Raw genomic sequence first — 9,570 nt, forward strand, 5'->3', positions numbered from 1 at the left:
CTTTCCATTTCAAACCCTTTTCTTTTATAAATCATTTTTATTTTTATACGGAGTAGCGTGATTTTTAGCTTTTCTTCATTTATTTATTTTTTAACAAAATTCTTCATTTACTATTATCTTCACACCAATTGCACGCCCATTTTTTTAAGTTTAATGTTATCTTAATGTCAGTTTAAAAAAAATGTTAGTGGATTTAAAAAAGTGCTATATTAATATGTGGTACGATAAATGATATAATGGAAAAGAAATATAGGAAGAAAAAATGGGTGAAATTGAGTTGGGATAAAACTAAGAGTACAATTTCTATACATTGACCGTTAATATAATTTTCACGGGTTGACACTTTAAATCGTAACGGTTACTTTGGACACCTGGACCAATTAGTCGTAGCATAGAGACTAGCCTTTAGAGAGTATTCAAAAAAGGGAGGTTAGTCGTTGGTACATTGTGGTGAAGTGATGGAGTAAAAGAGAGCATACATCTAGATAAAATTTTGGGAACAAATTCAGAGACTTGAGCATAAAGAAATAAGATACCCTTGGGAACCTAGAATAGAACATTCCTACGTGCGTAATAACTATGAATTAAGTTCTTTAATGATAGGGATAGTGGTTTCACACTAAATGAACCGGCCAGAGTTGGAAAGAATGTCTTGATCAAAGTTTACACCCTTACTAGGAGAGATAGAACACTAGCACCCATAATTCACCGACACTTACAAGAAGCAGAACGTGGGTCGATGGTTAAGTGTTCACCAACTAACATGGTTAGCTAATTTAGTCTCTATAAATAGAGAGAGACATTTGTAAACAACACAACTCAACAATCAATGCAACTATACAAATTTTTTGCATTTTACCTTCCTTTGTTTTCCTTCACTTTATCTATCAACCATTTATTTATTCAAGCTTTCAACTCTTTACCATTTCTGCGCTCTATTTATTTTGATTTCTATCATTTATTTCCAACCATTTAAGTATTTTATTCATCCATTTTAATTGTTCCCTTAGTTTTTTCAACCTACTTCATCACTAATATCTCGATAGCAATCATAAGAGCTTTACAAAGTGGTATAGGAACTTGCATTAAGGAACATAATCCATTTCTCGAGTAATCACTTGATTAGGGTATGTTTGGTATGAAGTCTTTTAAAGCTTATTTTTTTTTTGGTATCTAGGTACTAGTAGGATTTGAACCCAGGACTTGGGAAATTTTAATCCATCAAGTATCATTTAGGCTATCCATACTAGTAAGTCTTTTAAAGCTTATGGTTCTGATTGTTCCAGCCGTACTTCTTTAAAAAATATCGGTATGTGGCAGGTGATGAGGTATGGAGAACTATGGTAGAAGGGTTTTCTAGAGGGCATTAAAATCTTGGCATGATAGACACATTGATAGTCCTGATTCCTAAAGTTGATGTTCCAACTAGACTAAAAGAATTTATACCCATGAGCTTGTGTAGTGTTCTTTATAAGATCCTGACTAGAGTTTTGGTTGGCGGCTTCGACCTTTCCTTGATGATTTAATTGGTCCTCTGCAGGGTAGCTTTATTCCAGGGAGGTGTTCAACAAAGAATATAATTATAGCCCAGGAGGCTATGCACTGTATGAAGAAATCAGAGGTCAAGAAAGGGGTACTTGCAATGAAATAGATTTGGATAAAGAATATGACAACATCAGCTAGGATTTCCTCCGCCTAACTCTGATTCAGTTTGGTGTGCAATTTCGGGTGATTGATTCAGTGTTTAGTGCATGTTTGGGTTGATGTTAGAGCTGATACACACGTGATTCACATATCTTAATGCCCTATCAGATGATTTATAATTTGTCACGTTAAGTTTAATATGGATAAAAAAAACGTGATTTTAATATATCTTCAACGTGAATTCACCTTGACTTCAACAAAAATCCAAACGAATACTTTTAAAATTGAACTGAACTTCGTTCAAAAGAAAATTTTGAACTGAACTTGCACTATTTGAAAGTGAAATTATGAAAGAACCATAAACTGAACTTGCACTATTTGAAGGAGATGATGAGCAAATGCACATTCCACTACCACTCATGGCCATAGAAATTGACCCTATTTGCAAAAGTTGCTATTTTTAGCATAGAAAATTTATAAAAGGAGGAAAACCAGTAAATCATTTCTTGGTTAAGTAAGAAGGATTAGAACTCTTAGATGCTACTTGGGAAGACAAAGTCATACTTCAACAACAATATCCTATAAATCCAACCTTGAGGATAAGGTTTCTTCTAATGGTGGAAGTGATTTAATGATACCAATTGCAACCATAACCACTTACACTAAATGGACCACCAGTCCCTAAATGTCCCTAACAAATTCTAGTACAAGGAAGATCCCCATAACCATACCCCTGTGCTTAAGGGTGAATTATTATTGAAAATGAAGCGAATTCTTCTCCATCTCATACAGAACTACCCATGTAGCTTTCTTTCCCGCTGAACCAGTAGTTCGCTGAAAGGCTTATTTCTTTACTACAACAATCTTTTGTCAAGAAACTTAGCAGGTTCCCTCTTCAGTTCCACACTCATCTGGTAATGTATTATGTGATATATAACTCAAACAAACTTCTGCATGCCCTCAGGCAATGCACTATCTCCTTTGTTAGGCTACAATACAATACAAAAATTCTTAAGCTTCATTCAGTTTTCAAGCATTACACATTCCACCAATCACAATACTGCTGTAAACATCAATGCAAAAGTAAGTAGAACAGCAGAGAATGAGATAGGGAAGTTTCCTTGTCATGAAAGGGAGATATCATTGGGAAAAAGCAATGATCAAAATGAGAGTTAATGAAGGTGCAACTTTCACAGCTATTTAAAGCTGAAAAAACACATCTCAGCTATTTTTCACATAACTTAGTTAATGCAGGTTAAAACGGTGAAGTTGTAGGCCAGTTTTTCCAACAAAGTTTCACTATTTTTTTTTTTGAAACTAAAGTTTCAATAATTACTGTAAAAGGCTATTGATAAGATACTATTTTGGTAATCCTCGTCACAGAATCTGGTATAAGAAACGTAGTTCCTGGACTTGTGTTCCATTCAGGCGATTTTAATTATGAGTAGAACAAGAAATCTTGAGAATTCCAATATCCAGTAAGCTATAAGGTCAATATTTAATTATTAACTAGTATACTAGTGCAGGTTACTAAGTAACATAACATAATTTCTTATGTTCAAATTTCTAAAAATATTCAACCAGCCTTAAATTTCTATGCATCTGAGTTTCTTTTATGCATAAATGGCTCCAGAAAAGTACTATCTTCTAAATAACACAAAGTTTATCAAAGTTTGGTTTTAGTTGGCTAGTTGATATTAGAGAGTACATTATATTACTGTGTAGTTTCTTCTCGTACAATCAGGTCGTGAGTGTGGCTAGCTGTAAGTTGACTGCATTGTATAATAACCTGCAGTGACTGACAGGTATAACTGATTCTGTTATCAGTTATAATAAATGAGTTAAATCTCATCTTAAGTCTCTCTAAAAGTATCAAATCTCTGCTTACTCGGATCCGATACTTCTGTAGTTCACTCTTAAAAAATATTCATATAAGCTCTCATTTTCTCTAAAGCACTTTCCCTTACTGTCTCTCATTTTCTCACCTCATAAAATCTAATACTTAAACCATGTCCTGAAGTGGTCTGATTAGTGCTCATAGCAGCTACAATTGCTATTATTGTATTGTAATTTGCAACATCAGGTACAATGGAGAAATTGATAAACAAGGAAGAAAATCATAGTTAAGAGAGTATCAATGTAACACAAATCCCATATTTCCTTTCTCTACTTCTACAGTTCTACCACTTCCCCAATGCATCGCACTCATACTAAAGCTGTTCCGTTAAAAAATATGATAATTTTCCTAATACCAGTAAAGCTACTGCATGTGTAATCAGTAAGCAAGAGACAAGAGTCAAGCCCAAAATGCTACCTTACAGGAGAAGTGAAAAAGCTGGTGGAATCATATGAGGTGGGCAAGTTGGTTCTTTGTAATTTTAAGAAAATATGTTGTAACAATTTGAGAAGACAATCTGCTAATAAAAGATAAGAAACTATGTCTGCTTCTACGCAAAATAAAGTAACACCAAGTTTATATACAAATATGACAAGAGTACTGTAACTTCATTAAGATAATTGTAGCAAATTCTACAGGAATGAAATTGATAGGAATTAAAATTACTAGTAAACAACACAAAGTGAAAACAGCACAAAGTCATAAGAAATAAACAACAAAAGAAATGTCAAGTTCAACCATGAATATTTAGGAGTAATTAGATTCAAATCTTTATGAAAAACCCTCATTTTCATGATAGTACAAACGCACCTGCATTAGGTGCCTAAAGAGAACCCTGGCTCAAATTTCAGAAAACTGGCCATGCTTCTCTAATCTATGATATGGCTCCCTTCCCACACAAAGATCCATCATCGAAAGAACAAAACCATCCAGTTTAAAACTTTCACGAGATTGCCTAGTTAATATCTCAATATCAGCTTTTACACTCCTCAGATCATCCAAAGGAACCAACCTATCTTTAGAAATTGATTTGCTGACCATAACCATCCATTTCAGAGTCATAGTATTTGAAGAAGCTTAATGACACTGATATTTGAAGAAGGAACTTGTCGTAAGGCACACGATACCATGAATCTGAACAAGTCAGGACCTAGGACCACCATCCTCCATTTTTTTCCAAATCATCTGATCTGCAAAACAGTAACAATAAGACTTGCACCAACCACAGCACAATACCCAAAATAAGACAAACTAAACATGTTGATTGCAAATAATCCCCCTCCACACCCCTCTCCTAAAGTAATCACTTCTAACAGTGATAAGAAGATCCAGAAGCCAAACAAACAAGAAATAAACAGCAACAGAAAAATTAAATTCAGCTATCATTAATTTTGATAATTAATAGAGTAAAGTATAAGAGGTAAAGCATTCCAAATAATCAAATCAGTTTCAGCTTGTTTTGTTATCTGAAAAATTAACAATGAGCACTGACTGAAAAAAGAACAAGTATATGGAGCAGGTCAACAGTAAATTGGAATGAAAAAGATTAGTTAGGTCAAGGCTAAAATAACTGAACGTTGTTATCATTGCAAGAGAAAAAGGAGCATAACAAAACATGAATTTAATTAAAACTAAAATGAGAGTTGTAGTGCATCTTTTTTATCTGTAACAATCATTCAAAAATTAAAGATTGGATGGTCAAAATCAAGTTTCTAATAATTTAATATGGAACTAGAAAGCAACTTACCTAGTTGTACTCTTAATGTAGACTTCTAGCAACCATTTCACGAAGAAGCTTCTCTGCCTTATCATTCTCACCTTTTTTAAACAAAGCACGAATAATTATTCCATAAGTTACAGCATCAGGAATACAACCGCTGCTTTCCATTTTTGACATCAATATCAATGCTTCATCAAACAAACCCTCTTTACAATACCCATCGATCATAACTGAATATGTCCGGACATTTAAATTGTAGCCTTTAATCAAAATATCCTGAAAAATTTCCTGAGCATCCTTAAGTCTTCCTACTTTGCATAGTCCATCCATAAGTACAGTGTATGTGTACATATTAGGCTGAATACCCTGTTCTTCAATTTTCTTGATTAAAGCAATTGCCCTGTCAACATGATTGCTTTTGCATAAAACATCCAGTATAGGGTTGTAAGTGATAACATTAGGTGGTATACCTCTATAATTCATCTCATTAACAAGCTTCCAGGCATCAAAGGATCTCCCTAATTTGCACAAACCATCAATAAGAGAATTGTAGCATATTGTATCAGCAATTATCTTTTTGGAATGCATTTCATTTAACAGGTTCCAGGCTTCATCCACCATTTTAATCTTACACAAACCATTAATTATGATAGTATAGCTCTGAACATCAGGAGTCACTCCCCTTTGGACCATGAAGTTGAATATATCTTTGGCCTTGTTTACTTCCTTAACAAGACAATACCCATCCATGAGAGAACTATAACTAACAATATTAGGTTCCAGACCTTGTTTCACCATCACAGCAAACACATTTTTTGCTTCTTTCACATTTCCTTCCTTACATAAAGCCTCAACCAATATATTAAAAGTATGAACTTCCGCGTCAATACGTTGCAACACCATTTCGTTTAACAAACCAACCGCTTGTTGAAATCGACCAACAATGCAAAAGCCATTTATCAATGCATTATAAGTGACAGCATTAGGTGGAATTCTCCTGCAACCATTTCAGAATATAAGTCATATGCATCACTTACAAGTTTAACTTTACACAAACTATCAATGATTGTGCTGTACATTATCACATTAGGCCCTTCAATCTGTCTCAGTAACCGCAGCGCCGCTCTTGTGTCTCCCGTTTTGCATAACCCATTGATCAACGTCGCGTAACTAACTTCATCCAACCGAAATCCCTGTGCAACCACATCATCATGAAATTCCATGGCTCTTTGAACCATGCCTTTAAGACAGAGACCTTTCATAAGTGTATTCAAGATGATAGTGTTTGGCTGATAACCTCTCTTGAGAATGTTTCCCATTACAGAAAAAGCTGAAGTAAGTTGACCTAAGTGGCAGTAACAATTGATCAAGATGCTGGAAGTGACAATGTCAGGCCTAATTCCCTTAAGTTCCATTTGGTGAGAAAGGGATATGGCAGTGGAGTAATGCTTCATCTTCAGTAGGGAAGTTAAAATCATACTAAATTCGATGATGGAAGGGGTAGGATGCATTTGGAGCAAGCGATTGAAGAAAGAGACAGCATCATGAGGATTGTGAAAGGAATGAGGAACAGAATGAAAGTGAGAGTGAGAGTGAAAGGAAAGAAGAAAAGTGGGGTTAGAAAGAAAGGGAAACCTCGTTAATCTGAATAATGACGATGATGACATTGCAGCAATTTTCGTTGATATGTGATGTGCTCTACTCACCACACCAACAACACCGAGCATCATTCCAAAAGTGCTAGGCTTGACTACCATGCTGCTCTGTCTGTGAACGGCTAATTCGGCGCATTGGGGGTGTACATTCTTTTGTGTTATCATCTAAAAGGTTTGAACACTATTAATATTTAGGGTGTTCATCTTTTGTGTTATGAAATATTTAGTGTATCACTTGAATTAATTTTATGGTTGCCGGTTGCAGTTATATTTTAGTACAACCCTAAAAAGACCTTGTCTGTTTCCATTTTTTTAACCCCGTCAGCGATTTAAATTATCACTCGCCAGAACTCCGGCGATGACATGCTCCAAACGATTAGTAATATTAACATAATTTCTTATGTTACGATTTAGTACAATATTCAAATAGTCTTTCGATGTTTATGCTTCTGAGTTTCTTTAATGCATAAACAACTCCAGAAAAATGATGTCTTCTTGATATTAGTGCATATCCAATGTCATGTATAGTTTCATCTCATGGAATCAGGTTGCAAGATTCTGTTATCTATTAGAACAGATCAGTTAACTCTCTTCTTAAACTTCATGAATTCTATTCAGCAATGATATATTATTGTCTATATCTTCCGCTTCAACCATTTCTAGTGATTCTTTTGCGTTGTTATGATTTTATTCAAGATGACAGATCTCTGTGCTGAGTAAAATGCCTGATATTTATTTCCTTGACTAATAATATCTCCTCTATTTTATAAAGGGTACTAACTTTGTAATGACCAAACTTTTTAAGAAGCTTTTCAACATAGTGCTCTTGGGATTGTATAATAATAGGCAGTGACTATTTGCGCCTCCTATTTTGCTAAGTGCGTCATCCCCAAAACTGAAAAAAGACCAAAATACCCTTCAGTAATTTAAATTAAAAAAAAACTACCTTATCTTTCCCTACAAACCCTCCCCCCTCTTTCAACCGTATAACCCCTTTTTCTCTCCAACCCAATTTCAAAATTTTCAACCCTCACAAAATCAAGTCTCTCAAACCCACATTAACCATGGGAGGTTGTATTTTGTGTCTTCATTCAGTCCCTCGATTTGATTCTGCCATGGGAGGATGTTTCGTGACTTGCCCGCACTCTAAACTGCGGACAAGTTTTATGACTACCGCATGTTTAAGTTCGGTTAGCCTGCGGATGGTCAATTTTTTTTAATTCTCTCTGAATTCTCTCTGAATTTGCCTTCCGCAGTTTAAACTGCGGAACTATTATTCCAACACATCACGATCCGCACTTTTAAGTGCGGGAAAATCAATTTTATTTAGGTAGCAGTACCAGACCTTAACACGATTGAAATGACTAAGTTTTTCACTTCCGCTAACAAGTTAGGGGAAGGTATAAATTTCACACTTCCGCACTTATGTTAGCGGGAGCGTGTAATTTGTTTCACTACCGCATGTTTAAGTGCGGGACTAACCAGTTACGTCGGGAAGTCGCGATATCGCGATGAAAGCTAAAAAAAGCTGAAAAAAAGCTCAGAAAAAAGTAAAAACTTACATGGGTAAGCTTCTATTCTTGACTTGAGATCACCCAAAAGAAGTTGGGAGTGGAGGATTAAGAGGAGGGTGAGGAGGAAGAAGGAGATGGTGTGTGGGAAGTAAAAATAAAATATTACCTTTTTATGTTTTTTTTACTAAGGGCAATGTTGGAATTTTTAAAAAAGGAGATGGCGAACTTAGTAAAACGGGGAGACGCAAATAGTCACTGCCATAATAAATCTCCCTTTCTTATGATTTTAGGATTTGGCTCTTCTAAAGTGAGAGTCATGTTAGACGGTTAAGTAAGTCATCACTACTATTAATAGTGATTATCTACTTTGAATAGTCAATAAAACACCTAAATCAACAGTTGTGATGACTTACTTTACCCTTAGATGAGTTGGACATGTGATTTTAACACCGAATATCACACTTGCTTCACTCATCTTTCATATCAAATTTTGATAAATGAAAGCATTTAGTTTCATTTACTATCTTATCACATGTACCAAATGAGCATATCATCCACATAAAGAGACATCATAACACATTAACCATCCAATGTTTTTGCATACACACATTTATCAACGTCAAAGAATTAGAATCCATCACTAATTAAAACCTGGTCAAAATTCTGATGACATTGTTTAGGTGCTAGTTTTAAACTATATAAGTGAAATAAACACTAAGAAACAGGAACAAGGTTGAATCGTGTATCAAAAAATTCACAAACTATTAAGATGATAGATGATGTAGTATACAAATCTTTTCAATAAAACCACTTGTTAACTGTAGGGGAATAATAACAAGTAAATTGAAGAGTGAGAGTAAGAGAGTTTGCTTAAGAGATATATACTAGTTCACCCTTAAGCCTTGAGCTACTTAAAGCAAGTATTCATACAATGACTTCTCTACATACACATGTATTCTTTCACAAGCCTCTTCAGATTCTACAACCTTTACAAAAGTAAAGAAGATCTCTAGTGAGTTTTCTCCTTAAGATATGAGTAGTAGGCAATGTAAGCACTAGGGCACTCTTATGTTTTTACTAAGTGTTTGAGCTCAAGAACTACATAGAGGCTTTACAACTAAGATTGAAAGACTTAAAAAC

The 9,570-nt window shown here is 34.8% G+C and overlaps 1 pseudogene; it reads right to left on the reverse strand.

Moving 5' to 3' along the window:
- Positions 1–4,132: 4,132 nt before the first annotated feature.
- On the reverse strand, positions 4,133–7,051 carry LOC130738495 (pentatricopeptide repeat-containing protein At1g12300, mitochondrial-like; annotated as a pseudogene).
- Between the last annotated feature and the right edge of the window lie 2,519 nt (positions 7,052–9,570).

Source organism: Lotus japonicus, chromosome 2 (assembly GCF_012489685.1).
Source record: "Lotus japonicus ecotype B-129 chromosome 2, LjGifu_v1.2".
Lineage (NCBI taxonomy): Eukaryota > Viridiplantae > Streptophyta > Magnoliopsida > Fabales > Fabaceae > Lotus > Lotus japonicus.